We start from the raw sequence: 15,838 nt of genomic DNA, 5'->3' as shown, positions 1-15,838 counted from the left end.
CCCCCCCCCAAATCCGGCCTCCATTCTCGGGGTCCTCCTTTCCCTCCCAGAAATATGGTTCAGAACCATATTTCGCCTTCAAGGTCCTGCATTCTCTCTCCGCGGGGCAATAGAGGAAAGTCAGTCGTCTGCACTCCTCCCTATTTAAAGAATAGCGTCATCTGACAACAATGTAAGCCCCCTTCCCCCAAATTGAGCTTCGTGGTCCTTATACAGGAACCCGGCTTCAGCCTCCCCTTTTCCTGAGACGCCTGAACAGCAGGGGAATCCTCCGGGAGCGCAACCCCCGTGCAGAGTGACTCCAGAGGAGCCCCATTCGTCACCACGAGGCGTCGCTGATGACAGCCCGGCCGAAGCTCCTCCTGGAGAGGGCGGGACGCGTTTCCCCTTTGTCTGCAGCACTGGAAGGGTTAAGACCACGGAGCCGTTTGCTAGAGAGGCCGAGGGAGGAGAGGGGCGGAAGAGAGGAAAGACTGCTTCCTGTGGAGGGGAGGGTTTCCTTCTGAATGGGGAGAGAGAACAGGAGGGGGATTCAGCGATGCAACAGCCGGGAAAAGCCGTGCAGCCGGATCCCGGGAAGGTTTACTCGGAAGTAAGGCGCCGGGGGAATGAGCTTTGAGATTTTTGGAAGGGAGGGAGGCTGGGACCGTTCTCCGCCATGGTTTGCATCGGGTTGGCAACTCCCGGGTGGCAAATCCCTGGACTTTTTTTGGGGGGGAGGGTCCTGGGAAAGGCCCAGATTTGTGGACTGGAGGACCTCAGATGGGAACAAGGCCCTAGAGTGGGGTCCCCTCCGCCCCACAGCCATTTTCTCCAGGGGAAGTGATCTCTTGTCGGCGGCAGGTGGGTTGCATTTCAGGGATAACCCCCCCGGAGTTGACAACCGTGTTTAGCGCTAGTTTTGCACCGCTGTGAAATCAGTGTTCGGGTTTTTTTGTTTGTTTGGGGGGGGGGGGGGGAGAGACCAGGAAATCAGTATAGGGAAGGTGGGATGAACAAAAGTGCCCTTCTGTTGCTGGTAATTTTAATCTCAAAGCAAGCAAAAAAACCAACAACACAACCCTGGTCTTTTCCCCTTTATATTAGCAAGACAAGAAAGGGCTTATGGGGGGAAAGGGACTCCTGCCTATCTAGGAATCACCCACAGCCCCACCCTAAGACCCGGGGGGGAAGCGAATATTAGTGTCTTTCAGTATAGGGATGGTGGAATGAACAAAAGTGCCCTTCTGTGGCTGGTAATTTTAATCTCGAAACAAGCAAAAAAAGCAACAATCTTGGTCTTTCCCCCTTTATATTAGCAAGACAAGAAAGGGCTTATGGGGGGAAGGGGACTCCTGCCTATCTAGGAATCCCCCACAGCCCCACCCTAAGATGGAGGAGTGGGGAATCAAACCCAGTTCTCCCAGATTAGAGTCTGCACACTTAACCACTACACCAAACAGATGGGGCTGCCACCGGGTGCCCAAGGCCTGCCCAGCAGAGGAGTGGAACATTTTAAAAATTGGCTGTGCCGGTGCAAAGAGCCATGCCAGCAAAGATCATAGAAACGGGACCAACCAACCCCCCACCCCGTCACAGCAGGACTCTTAGTAACCATCCATAGCTGTTCAAGGACTGGGCTTAGGCTTGCTCTCACAGTGGATTCTGGGAAATGGTCCTTCTGCCTGGGTGAGTTCGAGCAAGGGGCCAGGAGAAAAGTGTGATTCTCTTCTGGAGGAAAGACTTATGATATCCGCCCTGCTTCTTCAAGTGGTAAGAAGCTCCAAGGGATCCTGTTTCTCAGGATTGATTCCACTTAGAAGGAGAAAGTCCTGGGGTCCTTCTGGTGTCTTATTGTTTGCTTTAATAACATATATACTGGCAGAGCTGAGCACGGATGGAAGCCAGAGGAATTCCTACTGAGCAGGGGGTCCCCTACCCCACAACAAAGGCTCAGAGGGAGCATGCCTCAAGATTCTTCAGCCAGACCTGTCTGCTTTTCTCTCCCGATCTCAGCCGATTCTTTTTCTCACAGACATATTCCTGCCCCTTCCCCTCAGTTGGGTGCTTGGACAGGTCTCTGGCCTAACACTTCAGTCCTGTTGAAGAGATACGTACAATGGTCAAGGAGTCCCAATCCCACTTGTCCTTTTGGGTCTCCACGTTACTTTAAGAATTAGCCCCTGGGACAGTCTGAACCAATGTAATGAGAGGCTAAGCTTGTAACACCCTTAAAGAGGCAAAGAGAGATACTAAACTTTCCTGAAGAACCAAAGAGGCATGTCTAAAATAGGTTCATCTTTAATGTGACCAAAAAAAATGATATTTAACTGTTCTACAAACCACAAGAGCCACTTTTGTTCTGATCCAGCTGGGCAGTTCTCATCTCCTGAGTGTATGAAGGTTTGTGATATTCAGTGCTGTATCTCCTTTCTTGTTTATTTCCTTTCTGACCCATTGCTGTCTGTCTCAGTCCCACTAGGGAGAAGTCTCTCTTCACAGTCCAGTGAATAAAGGCATCTTTTCCCAGTCTGAGGTGACCCAAGAGAAGGGGAAGGAGATGGAAGATGAGGACCCAGGAGGACCCGGGATTGGCAAGACAGCAAGAAAAGGCCCCCGTCCCCTCCAAGCTGGGAGTGCTTTGGAATTCTGGGAAAGAGCTCTGCCAGAGATCCTGGCTAAGGACAACATAACCTCAGATGTAGATTGCCAGCGCTTCCGGCTGTTCCGTTGCAACCACTGGCTGAAGCCGGAGAGGCGCACCAAGAAGCAGATCGTGGACCTGGTGATCCTGGAGCAGTTTCTGACTCTCCTGCCCCAGAAAATGCAGTGCTGGGTGAGAGGATGCGGGCCAGAGAGCAGTTCCCAGATGGTGGCCTTGGCCGAAGGTTTCCTCCTGAGTCAGGCAGAGGAGAAGAGGCAGGCAGAACAGGTGAGGGGATTTCCTTCAGGTATGTCCAGTTCAAGCAATGATATCGGGCCTTTTCCTAAAGTTTCCCTGCCAGAACTTTGTCAGTGTGTTAATTATCCAAATGGAAGATTTAAGAACCCCTTCAGCAGCCTCATCTTCTAGATTAGGGGTGGCCAAACATGCTTAATGTAAGAGCCACATAGAATAAATGTCAGATGTTTGAGAGCCACCAGACATGGACAAATATTACACACATGTTTTTATTGAAAAAATATGCAAATTTGCTTTGTATTAACATTAAATGAGACAAAATGGGTAGAAACAGATATTGATAATGATATTTAATTTTTTGCTAATGACATTTATTTGTCAGAGAGAGAGAGAGAGAAGCAAAGAAAGCAAATAGATGGGGAGGGGGAAGGAAGGAAGGAAGAGAGAGAGACAAAGGAAGAGAGAAAAAGAAAGAAAATTTAAAAGAGAGCAAATAGAAAGGGGAGGGAGGAAGAAAGGGGGAAAGAGAGAGAGAAACAAAGAAAGCAAATAGTTGGGGAGGAAGTGGGAAGGAAGAAAAGGAGAAAGAGAAAAAGTCCCTCCCCACAACAGACACCCTGTGAGGTTGGTGGGGCTGAGAGAGCTCTTGACAGAAACTGCTCTTTTTCAAGAACAGCTCTTATCAGAACTACAGCTTGCCCAAGGTCATCCAGCCAGGTGCAAGTGGAGGAGTGGGGAATCAAACCCGGTTCTCCTAGATTAGAGTCCACACACTTAACTACTACACCAAACTGGAGAGAGAGAGAGAATAGATGATGGGAGAGGGAGAAGTGGAAAGAAAACAACTTTAACTTTAAACGTGTCCTCCAACCCCCCCCCTGCCCCCTCTAAGCCCTCCTGCCCCCACGCCAGCTGGCTTGGTTTGGAGAAGGGATTTAAAGAGAGAAATGCCTTCTCCAAGCTGGCAGGGGGGGGCCTTTGAGAACACATTAAAAGTTACAGTTGCTTTCTTTCTCTGCTCCTACCACCACCACCTCAAGCCTACCCAGGGAGAGGAACACTGGCTGGGAAAGAGAAGACCAATCGGGGAGGCATGTCTCCCCTTCACTTCCCCAGCCGCCCTGCTGGGAGCCGTACAATATGTGTGAAAGAGCCACATGTGGCCACCCCTGTTCTAGAGGATATCTTTTCCCTCCAGATAACTCACCAGGCCTGCTGATCGAAGGGTGCAGAGTCCGGGAGTGGGGCAGGACGCCTTGCTTGCTCTCTTCCATTCCATCTCTTACCCCCTCTCCCTCGCTGCTGTTTCAAATGCTGGGACCATCCATGAAGACAGAAGCTACAATTCTTGAGATGGAAGGAGCTCCTTCCTGCCAGAGGCTTTTCTTCTTCCCAGGCAGGGATCTCCCTCCTCCTCCTCCTGTCTCTGGGGCTGCAGGTGGAGAGTTTCCTCCCAGGGACAGAGCAAGGGCTTGAACAGGGGAGGGGTGTCCTCAGAATCCGGGCTCTGTCCCTTCCCTCCCATAAATATTGTTAAAAACTCCCAGAGAGGCACTTTTTCTGGTCACACCTGAGATCGTGAATTTTATCTCCATGCTGCAAATATAAAGTCAATAACCTGCACCCGTCTGTTTAATGAATAGCATCATCTAATAATCTAACCCCTCCCCACAGTTGACTTTTACGGTACGTATACTAGGGGGATGAATAAGTAGCCGGGACCCAGACTCAGCCTCCCTTTTTCTGATACTCTGGGAGCGCAACCGTCGTGCAGAGTTTCTCCAGAGCAGCCCCACTACAGCAGCCTGGCTGAAGCTCCTCATGGAGAGGTAAAAAGGTAAAGGTTCCCTTGCTCGAAAGCCAGTCGATTCCGACTCTAGGGTTGCGGTGCTCATCTCTGTTTCCAAGCCGAAGAGCCAGTGCTGTCCGAAGACGTTTCCATGATCATGTGGCCGGCACAACTAAACACCAAGGAACGCTGTTACCTTCCCACCGAAGTGGTACCTATTTATCTACTTGCAATTTCTTGCTTTCAAACTGCTAGGTTGGCAGGAGCTGGAACTAGAGACGGGAGCTCACTCCGTCATGCAGCACTCGGGTCTCAAACTGCTGAACTACTGACCTTCCACCGCCTGCAGTTCAGCGTCTTAACCACTTGAGCCACATTTTCCTTTCTCTGCAGCACTGAAAGGGTTAAACTTACAGAGCCATTTTCTAGAGTGTCCGAAGAAGGGGTGGTGGTGGAAAAGAGGAAGCTCTCCTGGGGGGGGGGTTTGCTTCTGAATGGGGAGTGAGAAGAAGGAGGAGCTTCAGATATGCAAGAGCAGGAAAAGGCCCTGCAGCTGGGTCCCAGGAAGGTTTACTCAGAATTAAGGGGGCAGAGGACAAGCTTTGAGATCTTGGAAGGGAGGGGAGGCTGGGGTGATTTTCAGCTATGGTTTTCATAAGAAGATAAGAGAAGCCAGTGTTGGATCAGGCCAAAGGCCCATCTAGTCCAACACTCTGTATCACACAGTGGCCAGAAATACCAGTGCCATCAGGAGGTCCACCAGTGGGGCCAGGACATTAGAAGCCCTCATTGGGTTGGCCACTCCCAGATGGCAAATCCCTGGACCTTTTTTTTTGGGGGGGAGGGGGTGGATTCTGGGAAAGGCCCAGTTTGGGGATGGGGGCACCTCAGAAGGGGAGAAGGACCTAGAGGCCCCCTCCCCCGGCATTTTTTCCGGGGGAACCGATCTCTGTCAGCGGCAGGTGGGTTGTAATTTGGGTAGAACTTTGGGCCCCACTTGGAGCTTGACAACCCTGTTAGGCACCAGTTTTGCACCGCTAGGCGATCAGAGTTTTGGTTTGTGTGTGTGTGTGTGGGGGGGGATAATCAGTGTCTTTCGGTACAAGCAAGGTTGACTGAACAAAGTTGCCCTTCTGTTGCTGGTCATTTTGATCTCCAAGCAAACAAAAAGCTGGTCTTTCCCCCCTTCGATGAGTAAGGAAGGGCTTTGGAGGGAGGGGAACTCCTGCCTGTCTTGGAATCACCCACAGCCCCATCTGAAGACCCTGATGCCTTCCCGCTGGGGGGCCAGTTGGGGCTGCCAGCTGGTCTCCGAGGCCTGCCCAGCAGAGGAGAGGGAACATTTTAAAAAACAGGTTCTGAAGGTGCAGAGAGCGATGCCAGCAAAGAGCATGGAAACGTAAACCCCCCCCAATCACAGCAGGAGGTGACTCCCCCACAGCCAGGCAGAGAGAGGCGGGACATGCTGATGTGGCCACACCCCCTGGTCTCCACCCCCCACACACACACAGACACAGGGCCAGGAGGAACAAATGGGACACGGGGGCATACGTCAGTGTGAGGATCATGGTGTGAGTGACATAAAGACACCAGTGAACGAAATAGATGGGGGTTCAAGTACCCACTCACAGCAGTGTTTTGCAAAGTGGACAGCCGGGGAGAGAATCGCCTTTTCCCCCTCACTCCACAGCTGACTGTCAGCAAGCCACCAATTTTCCTTTCTGTATCCTGCATTTCTCATGTATGCGCTTACATGCTTTAGTGTTCATATGTAGACCTGTTGATGCGCTTAATTGCTTGGCTACTGGAACGTGTATATCTCTCAAGGCCACAGGTGGTTCGCTGCTAGATAGTTGCTGGGGTGATCTCATGGAGAGCCGTGAGAAAGCGATATGGCTTCCAGGCCTGATGGCGCGCGCGGGAACTCCCGCAATTGGGCCTCAGATGTTTGAATGTACTATAACCTGCCATCCTCGTTGCGTTTCTCTCATTCCTAACAGTGATTATGTACTTGCACCTATAGCTTCGAATAAAGTAAAACCTTCCTGTAAGAGTGTACTTCATTGACGCTGTGGGGAAGCCTGACACTGACTTGGCAAAGGCAGCCGTAAGACTGCCAAATACCACCTCCCACACTGGGGTTTGGGTGGAAGAAGTGGCAGCCTTTTGCCAGGCAAGAGAGGTACAGACCCTCGGGCAAACCTCCCTCCCCGCAACTGTCTCCAGCAGGGGACCAGTGAGATGCTTTGCAGCCACCCAAAGCTGTCCAAGGACTGGGCTTAGGCTTGTTCCCACAACAAGCTGGACTGTGGGAAACGGCTCTTCTGTCTGGGTGAGTTCAAATAAGGGGCCAGGAGAAAAGTGTGATTCTTCTCTGGAGGAAAGACTCGTGATATCCGCCCTGTTTTTTCAAGTGGTAAGAAGGTCCAAGGGATACTGTTTCCCAGGGTTGTTTCCCCTTGGAAGGAGAAAGCCCCAGAGCCTTCTGGGGTCTTAAAAAGGTAACGGTAAAGGTTCCCTTGCTCGAAAGCCAGTCGAGTCCGACTCTAGGGTTGTGGTGCTCATCTCCGTTTCAAAGCCGAAGAGCCACCAAAGTGGTACCTATTTATCTACTTGCAATGTCTTGCTTTTGAACTGCTAGGTTGGCAGGACTTATTAAGATATGGGGTCTTATTATTTGCTTTAAGGACAAATATTCTGGCAGAGCTGAGCGTGGGTGGAAGCTAGAGGAATTCCCACAGAGTAGGAGGTCCGCTACACCCCTTTTGGGGCTCCATGTTACCTTAAGAATTAGCCCATGGAACAGACTGAACCAATGTAATAACAGGCTATGCTTGTAACATTCTTAAACAGCCAAACAGAGATCCTGAACTTTCCCTAAGAACCAAAGAGGCATATGTAAATCAGCTCGGTCGGTAATACGGCAAAATGATATCAAAGTGTTCGAAAACCACAAGAAGCAGTTTTGTTTTGATCCACCAGGGCAATTCTCACTTGCCTCCTGAGCATATGAAAGTTTGTGATGTTCAGTGGTGTATTTCCATTCTTTTTTATTTCCTTCTTGATATGTTGCTGTCTGTCTCTCGGTCCCCCCCAGGGAGAAGACTCTCTTCGTAGGCAAGGCATCTTCTCACAGTCTGGGGTGACCCAAGAGATGGGGAAGGAAATGGAAGAAGAGGACCCAGGAGGACCTGGGATTGGCAAGACACCGAGCAAAGGCCCCCATCCCATCCAAGTTGGGAGTGGTATGGAATTCTGGGAAAGAGCTGTGCCAGAGACCCTGGCTAAGGACACCATAACCTCAGATGTAGATCGCCAACGCTTCCAGCTGTTCTGCTACCAAGAGGCTGATGGGCTCCAAGAGGTTTACAGCCAGCTCCATGGACTTTGCAACCACTGGCTGAAGCCGGAGAGGCACACCAAGAAGCAGATCATGGACCTGGTGATCCTGGAGCAGTTCCTGACTCTCCTGCCCCAGGAAATACAGTGCTGGGTGAGAGGATGCGGGCCAGAGAGCAGTTCCCAGGCGGTGGCCTTGGCCGAAGGTTTCCTCCTGAGTCAGGCAGAACAGGTGAGGGGATTTTCTCCAGGCATGTCCAGCAACGATATCTGGCCTTATCCTAAAGTTTCCCTGCCAGACATTTGTTCGAGTGTTAATCATCCAAATGGCAGATTTAAGCGCCTCCTTTAACAGCCTCTTCTTCTGGGTGATATCTTTTCCATGCTGATCACTCAGCAGGTCTGCTGATTGAAGGGTGCAGAGTCTGGGAGTGGAGCAGGACCCATCACTTGGTTTCTTCCATTCCATCTCTTACCCCCTCTGCCTCACTGCTGTTTCAGATAGAAGCGGCAATCCCTGAGGAGGAAGGAGCGCTTTCTGACGAAGGGCAGAGGGCACAGGCCGTGGAGCATGCCCAAGATGCCCTCCCCCACGGTAAGGACTCAACATGCCTGGGCGTGCTAGGGGCACACTTTGAATTTGATGGGTAGACAGTTCAGGTTGGGGGGAAAAATGAAATACTTCTCCACACAACTCAGAGTGAATTTGCAGCTCTCAGTTGCTCACTAACTGTGTTTTCTGTAAAAGGAGATTTGACAACTTCGTGGAGCTCAGTTCCTCCCACTGTTTCAAATATGAATATCTCACCTTCCCTCCATAAGAGGAACGCGGGGCGGCTCTAAAGAGAAAAGATTGACTAACCTCAGCAGAGCGATTCATCCTAGTGCATAAAGGGAGCCCCCACCTTGTGGGGCAGCAGAGCTCTGAAAACCAGTTTGTAGGGCCCAATGGGAAATGTTGGCTTCTGTAACGTGGATGTTGCTTCTGGCTGATAATCTGGTTGAGACGTTATCTTGCCAAGAGACCCTCTGAGAACTCACTCATGTTACCCCTTGAGTCTCGAGATGCTCTCAAGCCACGTCTGGGCCGAACGGGATGGCTGCCTGTCATGGAACGTCATTTCCACCCCCTTCGTTCCTTCCCCCCAGACCAGACACAGGCTTCACTGAAGACGGCAGCATTTGAAATCCCTGATTGTCATAGGTACCTGGTGCTTCTTTTCTACCTTTCCAAGAGTTTAGTAAAAAGGGTTTAAAAATTCGTTGTGTGTACACAGGGCGAGGTTTCACAACCCTGGGAAGAGGGTGTGTGAAGCAGGGAACAAACAAGCAAACACCTTTCCTTTCCCCTTTTTTCAGTAACAGGCCGTGAAGAGAGGCTGTTGAGCCGTCATCTCTTCAGAGGCGTGGAAGCGGCTGCTGCACCTGCAGTCCAGGTAGGAGAGATGAGCAGGGGACAGCCTGGGTCCCTCCTCCTTTCTCAGGGGGACTTCTGCTCCTGCAGTTTCTACCAGGTGTCCGGGCAAGAGATCCCCTGAACGCCGTTCCCTTTACCCACACCAAGCCAGGCATCCTGCACCTTCCCAGACTACTCCCTTCCAGTGTGCCATCTCTGCCCGCCTGGCGTGATCTCTGAGGAGGGAATCTGCTTTTTCTTTCAGTGTCCCGTTTCCTTTGAGGAGGTGTCCGTCCATTTCACCGAGGCGGAATGGGCCCTGCTGGATCCGGGACAAAGAGCTCTGTACAGGGAGGTCATGCTGGAGAACTACGGGAATGTGGCCTTTCTGGGTAAGGATCTTTCATAAGTGCCAGAGGTGCAATTGGATGCCCTTGTGATGAGGAATGAATCAAAATATCGAAAAGCAATACACCGTTCTGAGGCCTGTCCCGCTATCTGAGGAGGGGCTGTGGCTCACTGTCAGAGCATCTTCTTGGCATGCAGAAGGTCCCCGGTTCAATGCCCAGCATCTTCAGTCCAAAGGATCAGGTAGGAGGTGATGTGAAAGACCTCTGCCTGAGACCCTGGAGAGGCACTGCTGGGCTGAGTAGCCGATACTGACTTCAGTGGACCAAGGTTCTGATTCCGTAGAACGCAGCTTCCTGTGTTCCTGGGTGTGTACTTGCCCAAGGGCAACTGATGCCGGTGTTGTGGCCCTCATCCAAGCCAGAGATGGTGTCGTGGCCTGAGGTAAATGGGGACTCTGGAAGGGGCCAGATCCTCATTTCTCTGTTGACAACCTTACAACACACCCTTCCCCCCAGAAAGAATTACAAACATCGGCTCTGCCTGTGATCTGGAAATGATCCTGTCTAGAACTGAAGCCTGGGTCCCCCTGGGTCACTCCTCTTTGTACCTGAGCAGCACCCAGTTCAGTCGGTTCACGAGGAGAGTGCCCACAAGTAAAGGAGACCCATATATATATGTGTGTATGTGTGTATATATATATATATGTATGTGTGTGTGTGTATGTGTGTATATATATATATATGTGTGTGTGTATGTATATATATGTGTGTATATATGTGTGTGTGTGTATATATATATATGTGTATATATATATGTGTGTGTGTGTATATATATATATATGTTTGTGTGTGTGTGTTTATATAGGTTTTTTAAGTATTCAAAAATAAGATCACTAAACAGGACAGTTTCTGCAGCTCAACAACAGAAAAACAAGAAAAGTTAACCGTTCTATCTAATACATGAAGTATTTGTTATTGGATGGCACCTCTTGTTGCAGCCTAAGTATTCCACTTCTAGCCTAAGTTATTCTACATAAAATGGTTCATTGTGATGAAAGAAGAAAATATCAAGGCGTACTAGAATGGCACGAGTATACAGTTAGTGTAAAGTCTCTGTGCTCTATACCCATATTATACTTTCTATTTCTCTAGGGTCAGGTGTTCCCAACGACCCAATCCAGGGTCCTCCTTTGAGGAGTTTTCCAGAGTCTGTCAGCACCCTCCTAACCCCCCCTCCCTCCTGGTTACACAACTGGATACAGGTTCTCACGATTAACCAATGACCACATTCTGGAGTCTGGCCTTGAAAAAGATAAGGATGTTAGTTGCAGGGAGAGTCAAATCACAAACACCTGCAAGTCGGACTACGCCTCTTAAGAGCCATGTTAACCCTTGGGGGAACTAGGGCGCTTGGCCTCACAGATCGATTCCTTTTGTACTGGTTTGGGTTGTGAGCTTTGATGTTCCATCCTTCCAGAAGACTTTTTACTTTTGAGTTTCTTTCCCTCCCCATATAAGAATGCTCACTTTCTCTTTGCACTGAGCTGAATAGCCCAGGCTAGCCTAATTGTGTTAGATCTCAGAAGCTAAGTAGGGTTGACCGTGGCTAGTATTGGAAGGCCGACCTCCAAGGAACACCAGGGCCATGAGGCAGAGTCAGGTGATGACAAAACCACCTTTTAATCATCCCTTGTCTAAAAAACAACTCTGGTTTACCACCTAGCTGTGCACAACACTGAAGAGTACGTTCTGGCTGCCAGACCATCTTAGGAACTCAAGTTCTGGCTGCCAGATGGCTAACCAAACACTGCAATACTATTAATAAATAAATACCCTCTCTGTCTCTGCAAAAAAAAGCCAGAAGTATGAGAGAGACTACGTTGGAGACAGACAACAGCCTTGCATCCCAAGAAACACTGGAGAATTCCTCAAGAGGATCCGAAGAGCATATTTCATTCCCAGATGAGCTGGCTGAGAGTGAGTATCCTTTACAGTTACGTCAAGGGAACAGGCAAGAAATAGGGGGTTTCTGATTAACTTCTGAGCCAAATTTGATGTGTGACTGTTGTACAAATAGATTCCCAAGCCAAAAAAGAGAAGTCAAAACGAGGAGGAATATTCATTGATTATTTAATTGCAATTAAACAATTGAAAACAGTTAGGCCATACCAGCCTATCAAAAATTGACTGCTTTCTTAGCAATATCAGGAAGTACATGAAACTTTATACCCCAAATGACATAGTCAGGAAGATAATGTCCAGAAATCATCTGAGTAGTCATTGATTCATTGGTCAGTTACAGGAAAAGGTGTGCCTACATGATATCTTAAATGTTCTTTTCACTTAACCTTAATAATAATACCCAAGGATTCTTCATACGCAGACGAAAAGGTGTTGTTTTCTGATATGAAACGAAAGCCCTTTTTGACCCAGACACTGTAGAGTTTTACCCCAAACAACTAAAACCGTGAACTCTACACTTCAAGCAAAGACATCTGTGGAAAAGCCTGTCTTCTGCTGTATCAGCAATACTACACTGGAGGCCTGTGAAAAACACCAGACAGCTAGATAGCTATTTCAGCCAAACAACATGGAAGAAGAAAAAGAATATTCACTTCTTCTCTGCTAGCATCCGCTAAAAAGACACTCTAACCTACAAAGGAGAGGCCCTGCAACTTAATAGGCTTTTATTAAATCCTAATAAAATCTTAATATAAAAATCCATAAAACCAGAAAAATATAAGTATATGAATAATCTGAATTAAAAAATCATTATATATCCCCATCCATACTACAGTACAATCATACACCCCACTGGGTGTAAGGAGGGAGGGCGGCCTTCTAGGGGCCTGAAATCTGGAGGCTCAGAAACATCTTCTGGTCAAGAGCTGAGTTGTAGCTCTTGAGGGTAGGGTTCCCAAGTACTTACCGTGATCTGGCGGGGAAAACATGCTCCCCGGCCGGACCATTCCTCCCTGTAACACACCATGCTGTCGCCAAGAAGTGACGCTGGGCAATGCTTTGGCAATGGGACTGAAAACTATGGTACCATCGAGTTTCCAGCCCCATTGCCAGAGCGTCACCCGGCGTCACTTCCTGGCGACGGCATGGTGCAGCGCGTCTGTTGTCCCTGCAGGAATGATCCTGCGAGGACGTCTGTGTCCCCCACTGAATCACGGTAAGTACTTGGGAAGCCTGCTTGAGGGGCTGAGGTTGCAAAGAAAAATGGTTCCTTGCTTTGCTTCGTGAAATAACATCTTTAGTTCAGGCTGCATTGAGGCCTCCAGAAATCTTCCCAGAGATAGTCGGAGACAGTTGGAACACAGGGACCTTGCTAGCCTAATTGTTTGCAGCTGAAGTGCTAGCGTGTACCAAGTTCCAATGAGCACATTCCAAACAACTAAAGTTATGGGTACCTGTTTGGGAATGGGTGAGGGATATCTGCAGTACATTTTCATTTCTTCCCCCCCCCCCCAGTCCATCCTCGGATGTCATGTGCCTAGCAACCAAAAGAGAGTCACATCATCTCTCCGGTGTCCAATTGGTCCAACGGGCCTGGGGTCAATCAGAGACCTTTCCCATAAATCTAGTTAGTCGTTGCACTGAGGCACAACAGTGCAGAGCTGGGTGGCCACTCGGCACAGAAGTATGTCAGTGGTTGGACAGCTCCCGATATGGCATCCCACGTGATTGCTGCTTGGAAGGGCTAAAGCCTTGACCATCATAAGAACATAAGAGATGCCAATGTTCGATCAGGCCAATGGCCCATCCAGTCCAACACTCTGTCACACAGTGGCCGAAAATACCAGGTGCCATCAGGAGGTCCACCAGTGGGGCCGGGACACTAGAAGCCCCCCCCCCACTGTTGCCCCCCCCCCCACAAGCACCAAGAATACAAAGCATCCCTTGCCCCAGCCTGAGAGTTCCTATCTATACCTTGTGGCTAATAGCCCCTGATGGACTTCTGCTCCATATGCTTATCTAGTTCCCTCTTGAAGCTTTCCATGCTTGTAGCCGCCACCATCTCCTGTGGCAGTGTCCTGCTGGAACTAATTTCCTATGATGAACCAGAGTGGTAACTGGAACCTTGATTCTATGTTTTAGCTATGCTTTAGGTTGTTTTATTTCCTTCACGGTCTAGTCTTGGTTGAATATTCTTGCACCTTAAATAAATAACTATATCTTTATTCTGTCGTGGGTTTTTCCTTCATTGACCTCAAAGCCTTTATCCAGAGCCTTAACCTTTGACCACCTACCAGCTAAGTGTTTTGTGTTTGGAAACTCAGTCTGCAGTCCCACTCTGCAGGGCTGACTTTTCTTGAGGAGCCAGGAGACTCGCTCTTTTGATCAGAAAGGACTGGTGGCGCATACCAAGACCAGGTTGAGAATTAGTCTCTCTCTGGTATTTTGTAACTTCGTTTTGCCACACATTCCTTGTAACTAAAAGTACTTACCCATTGGGTAAGGGTTGGGACCAGTGTTCCCTCTAAGCTGAGTTAGTGTGAGCTAGCTTACAGTTTTTAGCCTCTGGCTCACACATTTTTGTCTCAGCTCAGGAAGGATGGCTTCAGAGCAAACTGATTTATGCAGTAGCCAAATTGCTTGCTCACAACTTTAATGCCAGTAGCTCACAATGTAGAGTTTTTGCTCACAAGATTCCACAGCTTAGAGGGAACATTGGTTGGGACAGGGACTTTTGACAGAGGTATCCTTAAATACTAGATATTCTGAGGATATTCTGAGGTGGTTAAGATCAGCCAAGCTGGAGGAGGACAAAGTGTTGTCACTCCTTTCCTTCGGCAGTCACTTAGATGCCTTTGGACCTTACCAGCCCTCCCAGGTGCTAACACTATCTCTCTGTTTATTCCAGCAGAGGATGATCAGAGGAATGAGGAGGGTGAGGAACATCATCAGAAAATCCCAGACAGAGTTAAAAACGAAGACTTGAAAGAAAACATTAGGAATCGAGGGAGACCTAAGAGAAAAATAGGTGGCCATATGATTGAGAAGCGAGATAGAAGAAAGTGCAATGTACACTTCCCAAAGGACAGAGTAATGAAGGGAAGTAGATCCATTCAGTGTGGAAAGTACTGCAGAAAGAGAATACAGCTCCTCATGCACCAAGGTATACACAAAGGAGAGAAAGCTTTTGAATGCTCAAAGTGTGGGAAGAGATTCAGACAGAGTTGCCATCTGCAACAGCATCAGAGAACCCACACAGGGGAGAAACCTTTTGAATGTTCAGAGTGTGGGAAGAGATTCAGACAGAGTTGCCATCTGCAACAGCATCAGAGAACCCACACAGGGGAGAAACCTTTTGAATGTTCAGAGTGTGGGAAGAGATTCAGACAGAGTTGCCATCTGCAACAGCATCAGAGAACCCACACAGGGGAGAAACCTTTTGAATGTTCAGAGTGTGGGAAGAGATTCAGTCAGACTGGCACTCTTCAACTGCATCGAAGTACCCATACAGAGGAGAAACCTTTTGAATGCTTAGAGTGTGGAAAGAGATTTAGTCATAGAAGCAGTCTTCAGTGGCATCAGAGAACTCACAGAGGGGACAAACCATTTAAATGCACGGAGTGTGGAAAGAAATTCTGTAAGATTGGCGCTCTTCAAAATCATCAAAGAACCCACACAGGGGAGAAACCTTTTGAATGCTCAGAGTGTGGAAAGAGATTCAGTCGGAGTGACACTCTTCAACTGCACCAACGTACGCACACAGGGGAGAAACCTTTTGAATGCATAGAGTGTGGAAAGAGATTCCGTCAGAATGGTCATCTGCAACAGCACCAAAGAACCCACACAGGGGAGAAACCTTTTGAATGCTCAGAGTGTGGAAAGAAATTCAGTCAGAGTGGCACTCTTCAACTGCACCAAAGTACCCATACAGGGGAGAAACCTTTTGAATGCTCAGAGTGTGGAAAGAGATTCAGTCTGAGTAGCACTCTTCAATGGCATCAGAGAACTCACACAGGGGAGAAACCTTTTGAATGCTCAGAGTGTGGAAAGAGATTCAGTCTGAGTAGCACTCTTCAATGGCATCAGAGAACTCACACAGGGGAGAAACCTTTTGAATGCTC

The 15,838-nt window shown here is 48.8% G+C and overlaps 1 pseudogene; it reads left to right on the top strand.

The window, feature by feature from the left end:
- Window positions 1-15,838, top strand: part of LOC107110830 — a 23,877-nt pseudogene that overhangs the window by 6,083 nt on the left and 1,956 nt on the right.

Source organism: Gekko japonicus, unplaced genomic scaffold (genome assembly GCF_001447785.1).
Source record: "Gekko japonicus isolate JY-2015 unplaced genomic scaffold, Gekko_japonicus_V1.1 scaffold76, whole genome shotgun sequence".
Lineage (NCBI taxonomy): Eukaryota > Metazoa > Chordata > Lepidosauria > Squamata > Gekkonidae > Gekko > Gekko japonicus.
Note: the sequence above shows the minus strand (reverse complement) of the source record. Positions and strands in the feature narration are given on the sequence as shown.